Consider the following 16155-nt stretch of genomic DNA (forward strand, 5'->3'; position numbering starts at 1 on the left):
AAGCTCCTTGTGGATAATTAAACCGAGTTTTGAAGAGCAGCTCTGTTATTATTTATTTACTTGTTTGTCTCTGAGGCTTGGGGTGGATTTAACCAGCCAGGGCATATTCAGGGACACGCTTGCAGTTAATGAAACAACAGAATGAGGGCAAGTCATGCACTTTCATATATGATATTGTGTGTGTGTGTGTGAAAGATATCTGTACTTCAAGTTGTTTACAAAAACACCTGATTTATTGATAAGGACTTTTGGACACAGATTATTTCTTGCCTGCAAGTAATATGAAACGATGTAATTCACTGTAGCCCTACCAAACAATGACAACGGCCTTGACTTAAAACTGAATTTCAAACAAATTTGGCTACCAGGCCTGACTGCGGCAAAGAAACTACCAGCTTTGTGTTGTAAGCTTCTATTCTTTTTAGATAGCTGTCAAAGGCTTATTTAAGAAGCAGTCACTGTGGGGACATCTACAGCAAGGATGAATCATAAACAGACCAACTCTTGGCAAACAAATCTGAGTTGAAAAAGAAGAAAAACAACAATTGCAGCACTGATGGCTGTTATGTTCCGTTTTATTGTTAAAGTCAGTCTTCCATCAAAGTGAACGGCGTGTGCAAGCATATGCAACTGTCATTGCAGATCTTCTTATAATAAATGAGAAGACCTTTGTTGTTCAACTTTATGTAAATGAAGACTTATAGTCATATAGACATGGTCAAGATGACCTGCTGAAGTTCAGAATGAGGAAGAAAGATGATTCAAGTGACTTTGAATAGGACGTGGCTTTTGATTGTATTTTAGAAACTGCTGACCTCCTGGGAATTTCCCACAAAACCATCTCTATGGTTTACAGAGAACAGTCTGAAAAAACTGGTGCAAGTTTTGCACCAGACAGCAGAAAAGCTCAGGGCACTGGCCGCTTTATTTGTTGTTAAAGTTACATTAGCAGATGTAATATTATCATTTGATCCTTGATTGTTGTGGAAGTGTGATATATTTATTATATGTATGATTAAGGAATATTGTTAAAGGTGCAGTCAGTCATTTTTTGGGATTATTTGAAAACCAAAAAAGATTACTGTATTCCATTCAACTCCATTGTGAGAACTGATGTATTCTCATAAACGTAGAATTAATCCGTTAAAAATAGATAGCTGTGTGGTGTCTGATGCACAAGAATGGGTCAGGACCATGAATATACAAAAGGTGGTCTTTGGTAACAATGAGTTACCCGTCAGCTACAATAGTCAGGTCAGTCTCTCTCAAGGTTTCTGTACCACATGAATAGGTTTTGCTCATTTTTGTATGAGTCTCAGATATGCATGCGACTCCACTGTTTTTTTGCCTTCAAATCAGTTACCCCTACAGCAAGTTTCTATACTTAGCATTCCAGATATATCCACCAGACCTTTTGCATGAAATAAGGAAATGCAAAGTATGTAAGGCAGAATTATAGTGAAATATATAGAAATTACAACATAGGGATGTGTCTAGGCTAGGCTAAAGTCTGGATAACTTCACACTGATATAAAAACAGATAACTGAATGAGTGTAATCTCATTCTCCAGCCAGTAAGTGCTTAAAAAACAAGAACAACAATCAATGTACAGAGGTGTGGACTCGAGTCACATGACTTGGACTCGAGTCAGACTCGAGTCCAAGTCATGTGACTCGAGTCATTAATTTTATGACTTTAGACTTGACTTGAAAAAATGTTCTAAGACTTGTGACTTGACTTGGACTTTTACACCAATGACTTGGGACTTGAATTGGACTTGAACCGGTTTACTTGAAAAGACTTGATATTTTACCCCAAATATAAAATTTAACATGCATATTATATAGAGATTGAAAATGTGACGTCATTCACGGGTAGAACCGCAAAGGATTCTGGGAACTCGTGGCAAGAGGTACTAGCGCACGCAGGCTTTCAATTGAAATCAGTCACACAGCGATAAAAAGAAACACAAAAATGTCAAGAAGCTGTTGTATTAACTGCAATAGCCGGTCGCATGATAGCCACGGGAAGCCGACGGGTAAAGAGATCGGTTGTTATCGGATTACGTCGTTGAAGAGAAATTGTTCGAGCCATGTTTCCAAAGTAACAAAGAGGTGGCCTGGATTGCAGCCATTCAAAGACAAAATATAACGTCCCAGAACACTCCAGCTCACAGGTTAGTCTGCTCAAGCATTTCCACAAAGGTCAGTCTGCTGTTGAAGTTAATGCGTCATTTTCATAACATAATTGGTGATATAGGTTACAAGCAAGTCTGGCGCTGAACAGAAATTGTCGCGCTATGCTCCTTTATTTATTGTGCATAAATAGTGAATTGTCCTGACACAATATTGCGTTTCGCTTCTGTTATTATGGTACATTGACAAAAACATATACTTTTATTCACAGGGTAAAACAGGTTTTTGTATCACTAATTGCCCAGTACGATTACAGCATACAATATTATTGTCACTGCTACATTTCTGTGATGCTACCAGAAATTATTTCCACTACTAATTAATTACCGTTGAGCTCAAAGGTCCTATTAATAAACGGTTAACGAATGTGTATTTATGAAGACGATTTGTGAGACTGGTAAACTTATGATACGTACGATGGTCTTTCGTTCTACACGGTGCATTTCAAGGTCCTGTACCCATCCGTCGGTAAACTGTACCTGGGCTTGTTGCAGTGACCTGAAGTTACTAAACTTCATGAGTGTATGCACTCACTCCAAGAACCGTATGATTTTAAATATGCATATAAATATGCTACAATGAGATAGCTGACTTCATCTAACTAGCAAATGTTTTCCAGGCTACGTTGGTGATGCAGTTTTTTTTAATATGTATGATATTTTTGTCATGCGATTTTAAAGCCGGTCCTACAACCGCATCCAAGAATAACATGCAGCTTATCTCAGAACTGTCGGTGAAAATTATTCTTGGAGCTAGGTTTAATTGAGCTGCATTTTAAAGAGGTGCAATTTCACAATTTGTGTATATTTTCTAAGTTCACTATTTTGTCATGTGTTGAGAAAAACACAGATTTAAAAATTACATGGTCTAATATTTACATTTAGCATAACTGCAACATGCTTTTTTTCGTTTTTTTTAAAGACTCGAAAGGACTTGAAATTCAAAATTTCAGACTTGTGACTTGACTCGGACTTTTACACCAGTGACTTGAGACTCGACTCTGACTTGCCTGACATTACTTGAGACTTGACTTGAGACTTGAGGATAAAGACTTGAGACTTACTTGAGACTTGCAAAACAATGACTTGGTCCCACCTCTGTCAATGTACTTTGATACCCAAAATCCAATTCAAGGTCACTCCATCAATTCTCTGAATATTTGTGACCGAAGCCTAAAGATGTAAAAATAGCAAAACATCAACAGATTAATTATTGTGGCCTCAGGTAATGTGGCACATTTACTTGATGATACCCAAAGAGCCGGCATCCATATGGGATGGTACTGCATGTGCTCAAGTATTCCTTGGTGACTTGGACTGTATGTTTAATGCACAGCTCCCATGGCAAACCATTACAGAGTCTTCTGTTAGACACAGCTCCTTCTCCGGGGAGACCAGCAACCAATTAAAATAACCTTGAATGGAAGATGCTCCCAGGAAGGATTACGCGCCAGTTGGTGACAGGTGGACAAGGGAGCTCATCACAGGTATGTGTGTTTTCTGGGAGAAGACAGCTTAAAAAAAAGGTTATTATGTTGACGTATTTGCACATGGGATCTTCTGCTGCATCTGCACCAGCTGTTGAGAGAAAAGAAACATGGCAGGGATGGTGGGAGGGATTTGACATCACGTGGGACATCAATTTTGAGTTCCTATCACTGTTATTTATAAATGGCTCACAGTGTACATTTTTAGGGCGGATGTAGCTGTCACTCGCGCTGTGACAGTGAGTAATGAGCTTCACATGCCTTTGATTTTCATTTCTATCTCTTCTATCCCATTTAGTGTATTAAGGTTGGTTTATATTACTTTTATGACTAATTACGGTTAGATGCAACAACAATCACCCGTATATCCGAGTATGTCTTCCAGCAACTTTCAGTTGTTTCTTCATGCATGTTGATTATAATGTCATAACAGTGAGCTGTCAGTTGAAAATTAAGTATTTACTATTTAACAGCAACCATCTGTTTTGTAAGTCAGTGCCTATTTTCATTGAAAAATGTTATAAAAAGATTCCAATAGTAGGTAAAGAAGGACTTAGCAAACGTTAATTTCTATATCTATTTAAAATTAAACAGGACATGAAATGACTTATTCACATCATGGAGCCTTCTGTAAGTCTGTCTGTGCAGCTGGATTTAAGAAATCAGTGCTTAAAGTTGTAAAAACATGTTTAGCGCCATCCTCTGTCAGCACGGGACGTGATGTCATGTGGTTGGTTGGTTGATTGTGGCTAATAGACTTGTTAGCTAACTAGTGCCAGAACTGATAACTCATAAGTACACTAAAACTACAAATCAGTTTAAGGGGGTCACTTTGTGCTGCAACAATGAGTTTGATGTTAAACCACGGATATACTGTCCATTTTCACTGTTTGTCTCTTTAGCTGGCTGTTCGTCATTTGGCTAGCTGCACTCAAATTGGAAAATCCGTCTGTTAGCAGTAGTGTTTGGGTTTGTAAAGCACTTTATAAAAGAGGACTTTGTAGAGGAGAGCCCGTTTGAGTCAGGTAACAGGTTGTTCATCAGATGGACAGAGTCAGGGCTCAATGACCCGTGAAAAGGAATGGATTCAAGCACAGAACCAAAAACCGGAGGCTTTGTGACTTTGAACATAAATTTATTTTACTATTTATTTCTTGGCAGAGAATAACAGCAACTAATATTATTATAATAGCAACTAAATTCAACAGCGAGCAATAGCTAGGTATTATGAGAAGTGCAGAGCTAAGGCCAGAATATAAGCTGAGTCAGGTCACAGGAACAGCAGGGGGAGGAATGGGCAGATGGAAACTATAGCAAACCAGGGACACTGGAACAAAGGAGATAATAATCAGAATGGTCCGCAGCGTTGTGAATAAATCCAAGTTTAACAACTAAGATGTCTTACGTGGCTGCAGGTAGAGATTAGCTTGAGGAGGAGGTGAACTACATCCGAGTGAATACAGAGTGTGATGTGGGTGCGCAGGGAGGAAGGCAGGTGAGGATGGCACTTTGCAAGATTGAGTTTTACCAGCAGCAACAGACCAGAATCCCGAGGCTTGACTGTGGCGAGAGTTGGAAGATATATCCAGGTGCCGACTAGGGAACAGGTGAAGAGGGTTAAGCAAAACACGCTGAGGAGGACAAGAAAGAATGTGAGGCCGAGGACTGCCTATGGTAAGCAGGCAATCTGGTGAAGGTTCATTGTGAGCGCTGGTCATAAATACTGCTGGAGTAATTGCCAACAGGTGAGGAGCAAGGAGGAGTGAGGAGGGCTCCACCCAGGAGAGGAGAGCCAATGCTGTGGAAAGTTACTCAGACTCACCCAGATCATGACAGACAAGCTTAAGGCAGCATCTGATTTTTTCTCTCCTGTCCGGCTATACTGTGATCAGTGCTATTGACTATGTGCACGAGAAAATGCTAACTTCCTGGTTTGAGACCAGATGTGGGGTTGTGCATTTCCGGTAGCTTTACTTTGCGGTCAATCGCTACTGCGAAGATACACTCCAAAATCATGTCCAAAACTCGAAAACGGAAAGATTGCGTTAAGTTACAAAGAGCAGAAGGTGGGAACTCTCACCATTGTTGTGTCATAAAAAATCTAATGATCAATTTTGACGTTTAAAGTGTTTAGATCGATCAGTTGTTTACATCACTCAACACAAGCAGAACTGCATTACTGCATGCAGAAGACACATCGTCCACATTCAGAAGTATCTCTGTATAATGACTGGTCTTATGATTTAAACAGGCAAATGTTCAGCATTCAAACTACAGGTGAAGAATAGTCAAACCAGATGTTTCCCCCGTTATGTCGATATCAGCTAGTCAAGTACACACCTACACAGCATGTTAACAAACCGTGAAAAAAGCCACACAAAAAATTAATGATTGCTGGTAATGGTTTCTATACATTAGTATTTACGAAGGGTATGTTGTGACTTACCTTCAAAATTACAGCGGTCCCTCGCTATAACGCGGTTCACCTTTCACCTCGCTGTTTTGCGGATTTTTTAGTGCAAGTTTGCATGCTTTTTTTTTACGTCACATTGTGTCCTGCGTCCTGATCGCTGCAGACGATCTCCTCCGTGACGTCTCTCCTGTACAGTACAGAATCGCTGCATCGATCTCTAGCAATGTGACTCTGAAGTGCAGTACTGTATGTCCACGATGTCCACGAAACGTTTTGCACCGTCAAAAAATAAAATTGGCTACTTGATTTCACCTATCGCTGGTTATTTTTAGAACATAACACCCGCGATAAACGAGGGACAGCTGAGAAATCTCTCCTTCCTCAACGAGCTCAACAACTTTTATGCTCGTTTTGAGCGAGGGAACCCCACAATCACAACAAAAGCAGACGTGACGCCAGACCACCAACCTCTGACTCTCTCCCCCACCGATGTAGGAGCGGTGCTGAGCAGGATCAATGTCCACAAGGCTGCAGGTCCCGATGGCATCCCCGGGCGTGTTCTCAGAGCGTGTTCTGGGGAGCTTGCAGGAGTGCTCACAGACATATTCAATCTGTCCTTGGCCCACGCTGTGGTACCGGCCTGCTTCAAATCCACCTCCATCGTCCCAATACCCAAAAACTCCAACCCATCTTGCCTCAATGACTACCGCCCAGTAGCACTCACCCCCATCATCACTAAGTGCTTAGAGCAGCTGGTCCTAGCACACTTCAAATCCTGTCTCCCCCCCACCCTGGACCCCCACCAATTCGCATACCGCCAGAACAGGAGCACAGAGGATGCAGTCTCCATCGCAATGCACTCTGTCCTCTCACACCTGGACAACAACAACACCTACGCCAGAATGCTGTTTATAGACTTCAGTTCAGCATTCAATACAATCCACCCCTCACAACTCATCAGGAAACTGACAGACCTGGGCATCAGTTCCCTCATCTGCAAATGGTTACTGGACTTCCTGACCAACCGCCCCCAACATGTCCGGCTGGATAACTGTACGGAGTCTCACCTGGGACTGGATGTGTGGGACAACATCTTGCCTTCGTACGATATGCTCTACCACAACCTTCTGAATGTCAGGTGGGTTCAAGTCACTTACTGAGAGGGACGCTGCTCTCCTTCCATTAGTGAGGGGAACATCATCAGTGGCACCAGTGTCACTTGGTGTAACATCTGAATGTGAGGTGTGACACTGTCGCTCTTTAGAAGCGGGCGGAGATACAACAGTGGTCTCGACATATGTGGGAGAAGGTTCTTCAGTGGTGGGTCGCATGGCTTCAACATCCTCCCCAATCTGACACATCATCTCCTTCAGCACCTCACCGTAGTCTTTGCCACTCAGCTTGGCTAGTTCCTTGAGTTCCGCCAAGTAGGTTTTTGTAACATTACTCCCAACCGTGGTAGTGTACATGCTACTGAGTGTTTTAATTTCATAGACAACGCTGGGATCAGCTTGTGCTGTGTATGTGTATGGTAAACGAGGTTCTAAACCTTCTAAGGCTGAACTGCTAGAGTATTCTACGATCAGGTTTTGGTAGAAGTTGGACAGTGAATCATCAACAAAAAGGACTCTTGTGATTTTACCATACTGTTTCAGAAAGTCAATGACCTGTTCATCTTTCTCAGATACCTGTTATCCCAGCGACAACAACCGCATTAGGTATTTTGACACCAGACTTTTGTATGAAATCCATGCGGGTCATTGCCTCAATATTGATGCTCAAATCAATTGGCTCCTGGCTGGCTCGCCACTTTTGTAACCAACTTTAAGGTATAAAGGTGAATTACAGCGCAATAATTACTTGGGCTCGTAATAAGACCCTGGCCAGAATCAGAAGACACCAAATTCGTATGGAGCCAAAGTGTTGAGCAGCAATAATGACCTGGACACAATGTTAACTTTTGAGTAGCCACTCTTGTATTGTTACAAAGTATAACAGGTATTTGTCCAATTTGTACAGATAAAGTATAAAATAAAATAAATAGTGTGCACACTCAACAAAATAAAAGTACTCGTTGGGGCCCTTTAAGAATTTAGAGTTAAGCTGGCGATAGCCAACTTCAAAGGTCCTTGTGAATGTAACTGGAATGTATGAGTGTGTGGTGTGTATCTTCTTTGGGGTAGATCGTCCTCAAAGTGGTTGGCTCGCCATCTATCACAACCAGAATATCGTCCTGGTCCTTGGACTTTTCCGTCCTCTCCAAAAAACCTGACCTATAATCCAGGTCATAAAATGTACATTCTAATCAGTCTGTTTCAGATGCATTGTTTAAGGTTAAAATACAAAATCAAAATATTGCATCACCTCATATTCATTGCATCAACATCTTAAATCTTATCAAATCTCACAGTTCTGTTGTACAACATTCAATTTTCAAGCATATCAAATATGAGAACTAAACATCTAAGTTGCTCAAATATTTCTCTATTCATGTAAACATTAATTAAACAATACTTATGGTAAGTAACCATTGACACTCAAAATACAATACACCATAACAAATTCAGAACTATGTGCAAATAAGCAACAAAATATACATGTGAGTTCAGTTCAGAGGCATTAAAGCAGTGTGCTTAATTTCTCCACACTATAGGCCTATTCGTGAGAGAGAAATGCACTAAAAATTACCCTCTAGATTACTTTAAACTCACAGTGAACTGACAAAAATTAGCTTTAGAGCAGCTAAGAACATGTTGCTCACCGTTGCTCCGTTTCACAAAAGCCCAACACACACTGGCGTTGGAATTGCAGCAGCTCTCCGGATGAAAGGTGAGTGGTTAGCCTGTGAGACACCGAGCTAGCATTAGCATGATCGCGACGGTAAGTCTCTACAAGTTTTTTCCATCAGAATAACACTCGTCTTACCGACGTTGCCTCTCTCCTTTATCCAGCCACTCGACTCCGGACTTCCAGCAGGTAAGTACGCTGGCTTTCCTTCCTCTCAATCCTGAGTTTTCCTCTCTTTTGTCCGTGGATTTCTCGGTTTGAGTAGTAGATGCCTCCACTCCTCTTGCTGAGATGAGAAAAAACCCGGGAGCATCATGCACCTTCACCTCACTTCCTGGCTGACAGGGTCAATGCGGCCTGGGTAGGCTCTGATTGGTTGCTGAGCTAGGTGCCCTCACGTGGGGTGAACTGAGAGGTGCATTCAATGGTCATAGGAAATACGACGCTTGTTGATGTGGACAGTTAATATAAAGAGAATAAGTATGATATTTTTCATCTGGGCTACACCCTCCCCTCCTGAACTCATGCACGTCCCTGTGCATGGTAGACAGTTAAATGATGATTATTTGACGGGTCAAGGAAGAGGGCGAAGCAGGCTCTTCACCATCACTGATGACATCGGCCCAAGCTGAAGACAGTCCTTGCAAGAATGATTTTGCTGCAGTGATCAGAGGATTGCCTAGCTCCGTATAGTCAAGCCGTCGTGGCGGACGACGGTTTCTCTCAGATCTCCTTACAGAATCATTTGTATCCATGTTTTCCCTTGTATCCACTGGGACTATCTCCTCCACTCTCTCCTCAGAATTCGCACCTCTGGTGCCAGCCTCCTGAAATGGAAGTTGCCTTTCTTGGACGTCTGGGTCATCAACAGGTGAGTCAGTTTCAGTTAAGGTTATTTCATCCACTTGTTCGGTCGGTGTGACTCCATTGGTAGATAAGTACTCAGTATCATCTGTAGTACTGTTAGGCATATCAGGTATGTTGCCAAAATCAGATTGGCTGTCAAAAACAGGTCGGTTGTCAATATCAGGAACATTTACAGGACTCTCACTCACTGTGTGGACAGGGGAACTCAACCAAACAGGAATGAGCAAATCATCTTCTTCGTCTGAGGAGTTCTCTTCCTCTAGCGCTGGATTTGCACGGGTTCTTGGCCTGCGTGACACTGGCTTCTGTACATGCTCACTGCTTTCCTCCACAGGTAGGTAGCCACATGGTAGCAACAGATCCCGGTGTAGTGTCCTTAGGGGACCATCTTTGTTTTCAGGCTTAACTGTATATACTGGGAGGTTGCCTGCCCTTCTCACCACTACATGCACAGTGTGTTCCCACTTGTCTGAAATCTTATGTTTGCCCCGGATACGGACATTCCTGACCAATACCCGATCTCCAGCTTCCAAGTCTGATGCAGTTACATGTCTGTCAAACCTCATTTTGTTCTTGTGAGCCATCTTTGCAGCCTTGTCCATAGCTAACTTGTAGCTTTCTTTGAGACGTGACTTGAGTTTTTGCACATATTCAGAGTGAGATGAGTGTTGTTCCTCTTGCACTGGCAGGTTGAATGCAAGGTCAACTGGCAACCGAGGTTGGCGTCCGAACATCAGTTCGTACGGGGAGAAACCAGTCACTTCATTCCTGGTGCAGTTATAAGCGTGGACCAGGGGTCTTACATGGTCACGCCAACAGGACTTATCTTGATCACGGAGAGTTCCCAACATATCAAGCAAGGTACGATTAAATCGTTCCACAGGATTGCCCCTAGGATGGTATGGGGTTGTCCTCACCTTGTGGATACCAGCCACCTGACAGAGCTCCTTGATTGTGCGGGACTCGAAATCTGGACCCTGGTCACTATGCAATTTTTCTGGGATGCCATAGTGTACCATAAAGTTCTCCCACAGACACCTTGCCACTGTGCGGGCCTTTTGATTAGGTGTTGGGATAGCAACTGCAAATTTAGTGAAGTGGTCCGTGATCACCAATATATCTTTGGTTCCACTCCTGTCAGCTTCCAGGGACAAGAAGTCCATGCACAAGAGTTCAAGAGGTCGTGTCGTATTAATGTTGACCAAGGGGGCCGCTCTTTCAGGCCGTGCCTTCCTCCGCACGCACCTGCCACACGTCTTCACTTTCCTTTCCACGTCCAAAGCCATCCTTGGCCAATAAAATCTTGACCTTACAAGGTCCAGTGTACGGTCGACTCCCATGTGACCCATATGGTCATGCAGGCTGGTGAGAACTGTGTTGCGAAGCTCAGCTGGAAGTACAAGCTGGTAGGTTTTCTGGGACCTCTCTTGGCGTCGCCGGTACAAGACATTGTTGCGGAGCTCAAGACGGTTAAGCTCTCGGAGGAGCAGTGGAAGCTCAGGGAACTGTGTGCGCACGGTTGGAGGTGGTGTGTCCCCATATTCGATCTGAGAAATAACATGCTTTATACACTGATCGGCTCTTTGCTCGTCTGCCAGCTCTGCCTCAGTTAGATGGGGAATGGTTGGCAGACCTCCAAACTGTTCCTCTTGCCCATAGCTATCAGGTACAGCACTAGGAGACACAGCAAGCACCTCCACCAAGGCAACACAATCTGCATCTGCCTCTCTTTCGTTGTCAGGACTGACGCTGTAGGTGAACTGCCTCTCACAGATTGCTTTCACCACAGACTGATTTACAGCATTGATGTTGTCTGGATCACAAAGGTGATCTTGAGTGAACTGTTGTATGCGTTCAATCTCTTTTTGTGATTTCAGGTCGTCCGCTAGCCCTCCGTGTGGTCTGCGTGATAATCCATCCGCATCTCCATTCTGCTTCCCTGGACGATAGAGGAGTTTGAAAGAGAATGTGGACAGTGCTGCTAGCCACCTATAGCTAGTTGCGTCAAGTTTTGCTGAAGTCAGAATGTAAGTCAGCGGATTACTATCCGTTACAACAGTGAAGTGGTTGCCGTAGAGATAGTCGCTGAACTTTTCTGTAACTGACCACTTGAGCGCCAGAAACTCCAACTTGTGCGCTGGATAGCGATTTTCGCTCCGTGACAGCCCTCTACTTGCATAGCCTATGACTCTAAGTTGTCCCTCTTGCTCCTGATACAATACAGCACCAAGCCCGGTGGTACTGGCGTCGGTGTGCAGTATATAGGGTTTCTGGGGGTCAGCGAAGGCAAGTACAGGGGCAGTGGTGAGACTTTGGATGACTGACTCGAAGGCTTCCTGGCAAGCTGGCGTCCAGCGACCTCCGAAAGGGTCTTTTGGGTCATGGTACTGATGTGCACTTTGTCTTGCGTTTACTTTCGATTTCTTGTGGCTAGGTGGGTACCCCGAAGTTAAGTTGTGGAGAGGTTTCACAATGCTGGAATACCCCTTAACGAACCTTCTATAATACCCAGCAAAACCAAGGAACGACTTTAACTCTCGCAGGGTCTGTGGGACAGGCCATGTTTTAAGGGCCGAAATCTTCTCAGGGTCAGTCCGAACTCCATTTCTGGAGACCACATGTCCCAGATAACGGACTGAAGTCTGGAAGAAGACACATTTCTCTGGTGACAGCTTTAACCCAAACTCTTTTAGACGAGTGAGCACTTTCATGAGTCTTTCTTCGTGTTCCTCAAGGGTTCGGGAGAATACTATCACGTCATCAAGAAAGACCAATGCATCCTTCAAATGCATATCCCCCATGCACCGCTCCATTAACCGCTGGAACGTGCTGGGGGCGTTCGTTACACCCTGAGGCATTCTGTTGAACTCCCAGAAGCCGAGAGGGCACACAAAGGCCGTCTTCGGTTTGTCTGCTTCTTCGACCTCGATCTGGTAGTACCCTGATTTTAGATCAAGAACAGAGAACCACTGTGAACCATTGAGGGCTGAGAATGTGTCCTCTAGCTTCGGAAGGCTGTACGCATCTTTTATAGTCTGAAGGTTTAGACGCCTATAATCGATGCACAACCGGACTTGGCCGTTCTTTTTCCGGACTACCACTATGGGTGACGCAAATGGGGACTCTGACTCTCTAATAACTCCTGCATCAAGGAGTTCCTGAATGTGCTTCCGGACAGCCTCAATGTCCCGTGGGTGGATTGGCCGGGCACGTAGTTTGAAAGGCGTGCCATCCGAAAGTTTTATATGATGTCGCACCTGGTCCGTCCGGCCAAAATCCAGGTCGTGCTGTGCAAACACCTCAGGCATGCCGCTGAGCTGCTGAGTGATGCGCTGTTTCCATTCCAATGGAACTGGGGAGTCACCAAAATTGAAGGTTATGGTGGGCTCTTGGAAAGACGGAGTCTCTGGAGTTCTCTGGGATAGTTCTGACTGTTTGGTCTTGTTGTGTTCCTTTAATAGGATGGTCTGATAAGCACTAACCTCTGCAATAGTACACTTGGCAGGGATGACAATGTCGTGGTCAGACTCGTTGCTTATAACAACTGGCAACTTGTGGGGCCGCCGCTGGGGAAAGTCCACCAGACCGGCTTTAAGTAGCAGGCCACCGGGCAAGGGGGACGATGATGGGTACTCAATTACAACTGATTTTTCATCCTGAAGGCCCTCGCCAAGGGCGACTCCCTCCACCACTACAGTTGAACCAGCTGGAATGACTTGAGGCATCTTGCCAAGTAGCTTCACTACCCCCTGATGGGTGTCACTTGTCTGCTTCCGTCTCAACTCAATGATTTTGAAGACTACTTTGTAGCCATGTGGGAGGGGTTGACGATTGGCTAAGTCAGTCTCTGAGTAGATGTCGAACAGTACATCTAGGGTGTTTGTGCCTATGAGCATGAGGGATTGTGAAGTGTCAGGGACGATTAAAGCAAGTGTGTTTACATCTACTGGAACACCTATAAAGTCCTTTGGAAAAGTTATGGTCATTTCTATATAGCCAAAGTAAGGCACTAGCTGGCCATTAGCACCTTCCACTTCTAAGAGGTCATGTAGTGGCTTGATCTTTTGCTCTGAAAGGTGCTGCTGGTAAAATGACTCAGGAACAGTGGTAACTTGGGAGCCTGAGTCAAGAAGACAGTTGACTTCTTCACCTCTCACAGTCACTTGAGCTGTACTTCTGGTACCAATCAACTGTTTAGGGAGTTGGAAAGATTGGTTCTGCTCTGAATGGTTTAAGCCAGAACATGTTTGTGCTTTGACAGTCTTTGCTGGGGTACTTACTTTGTTAACCTCAGCTGTGATTTTGTCACCATTGTTTACGTCTGAGGGACGTTGTTGACTCTCCTCAGCTCCTGTTTGTCCCACAACAGGAACTGTTAGATGTTTAAAGGTGAATCTGTACAATCTCGCGCTTCCCACTGGCGTTGTTTCTCCTCCAACTGCTTCTTTTTTTCTGCTACTAGGTTGGGGTTAGCGGGGTCAACACAGCATGGGGCGATATGTCCATCTTCACCGCAGTTGAAACAATACCAGGGCTTGGGTCTGCCCCTTTGCCTCTTTGAAGTCTGTCTTTGCATACGTCCATCTACACCATGTGGCTTTGACATCTTACTCTGCGGCTTCCCTGCAGGGTCCTTGCTGTTTGCAAACTTTGTTTTTTTCTGTGACATGAATGTAGTTAGTTGACTTTGCAGACTCGCCACCTGCTTTCGCAGATCCTCAATAGCAGCAATGCTACTCCCATGTTTCTCCTCTGGTTCACAAACATGTGCACCCTGGAACTGTAACTGAGTTCTCTGCTTTGTGGTGCCAATGTGTTTTCTCATACGGTTAGTTTTTGCTTGCTGTCGATCTTCCTCAGAGCGAATCATTAACAACAGGTCTGAGAATTGGGGTGGGCTGCTCTTCTTTTGCTCAAGTTGCAGGGCGCTGAGTAGGTCGTTGTCCCAACATCCCCTGCAGAACTGTTTAAGTAGATGTTTGTCCACTTCTTCACATGCGACTCCCCCCCTCTTCGTGGCTCTGTTTAATGCTAGCTGTAGCCGGTGAAGGTAAGTGGATGACTTCTCACCTGGATCTTGAAGGGTGTTCAGGAATTGAGCGAAAAGTTCCTCACCATCTTCTACAGTGCCAAAGGCTGAATCTAGAAGCTGCAAATAAGTCACAGGTGGTGACTCAGGCCGCAAACTCTTAACTATATCAGCTGCTGGTGGGAGCAGGCTCTCATGGATCTTTCTGGATATTTGCAGGGGGGACATGCTGGGATCATTTTGGAGCAGTTCAATTTGTGTGCGCCATGTGTCATAATCAGTTTCATTGTTAGGTCTGGGAACCTTACCGGAGAAGGAACGGAGTCTCACCTGGGACTGGATGTGTGGGACAACATCTTGCCTTCGTACGATATGCTCTACCACAACCTTCTGAATGTCAGGTGGGTTCAAGTCACTTACTGAGAGGGACGCTGCTCTCCTTCCATTAGTGAGGGGAACATCATCAGTGGCACCAGTGTCACTTGGTGTAACATCTGAATGTGAGGTGTGACACTGTCGCTCTTTAGAAGCGGGCGGAGATACAACAGTGGTCTCGACATATGTGGGAGAAGGTTCTTCAGTGGTGGGTCGCATGGCTTCAACATCCTCCCCAATCTGACACATCATCTCCTTCAGCACCTCACCGTAGTCTTTGCCACTCAGCTTGGCTAGTTCCTTGAGTTCCGCCAAGTAGGTTTTTGTAACATTACTCCCAACCGTGGTAGTGTACATGCTACTGAGTGTTTTAATTTCATAGACAACGCTGGGATCAGCTTGTGCTGTGTATGTGTATGGTAAACGAGGTTCTAAACCTTCTAAGGCTGAACTGCTAGAGTATTCTACGATCAGGTTTTGGTAGAAGTTGGACAGTGAATCATCAACAAAAAGGACTCTTGTGATTTTACCATACTGTTTCAGAAAGTCAATGACCTGTTCATCTTTCTCAGATACCTGTGTTATCCCAGCGACAACAACCGCATTAGGTATTTTGACACCAGACTTTTGTATGAAATCCATGCGGGTCATTGCCTCAATATTGATGCTCAAATCAATTGGCTCCTGGCTGACTCGCCACTTTTGTAACCAACTTTAAGGTATAAAGGTGAATTACAGCGCAATAATTACTTGGGCTCGTAATAAGACCCTGGCCAGAATCAGAAGACACCAAATTCGTATGGAGCCAAAGTGTTGAGCAGCAATAATGACCTGGACACAATGTTAACTTTTGAGTAGCCACTCTTGTATTGTTACAAAGTATAACAGGTATTTGTCCAATTTGTACAGATAAAGTATAAAATAAAATAAATAGTGTGCACACTCAACAAAATAAAAGTACTCGTTGGGGCCCTTTAAGAATTTAGAGTTAAGCTGGCGATA

The 16155-nt window shown here is 44.1% G+C and overlaps 1 long non-coding RNA gene across 2 annotated transcripts; it reads left to right on the forward strand.

Moving 5' to 3' along the window:
* Window positions 1-9615: 9615 nt before the first annotated feature.
* Window positions 9616-15790, forward strand: LOC145421998 (uncharacterized). 2 transcript variants are annotated; one of them, XR_013903364.1, is made up of 3 exons: window positions 9616-9753; window positions 9949-10083; window positions 15072-15249. It is a non-coding gene; the product is annotated as an uncharacterized LOC145421998 (long non-coding RNA). The 2 variants fall into 2 exon arrangements; XR_013903363.1 differs by lacking the exon at window positions 9616-9753 and adding an exon at window positions 15306-15790 and having other exon boundaries at window positions 15072-15179.
* The last annotated feature ends 365 nt before the right edge of the window (window positions 15791-16155 follow it).

Source organism: Astatotilapia calliptera, chromosome 18 (genome assembly GCF_964374335.1).
Source record: "Astatotilapia calliptera chromosome 18, fAstCal68.1, whole genome shotgun sequence".
Taxonomy (NCBI): domain Eukaryota; kingdom Metazoa; phylum Chordata; class Actinopteri; order Cichliformes; family Cichlidae; genus Astatotilapia; species Astatotilapia calliptera.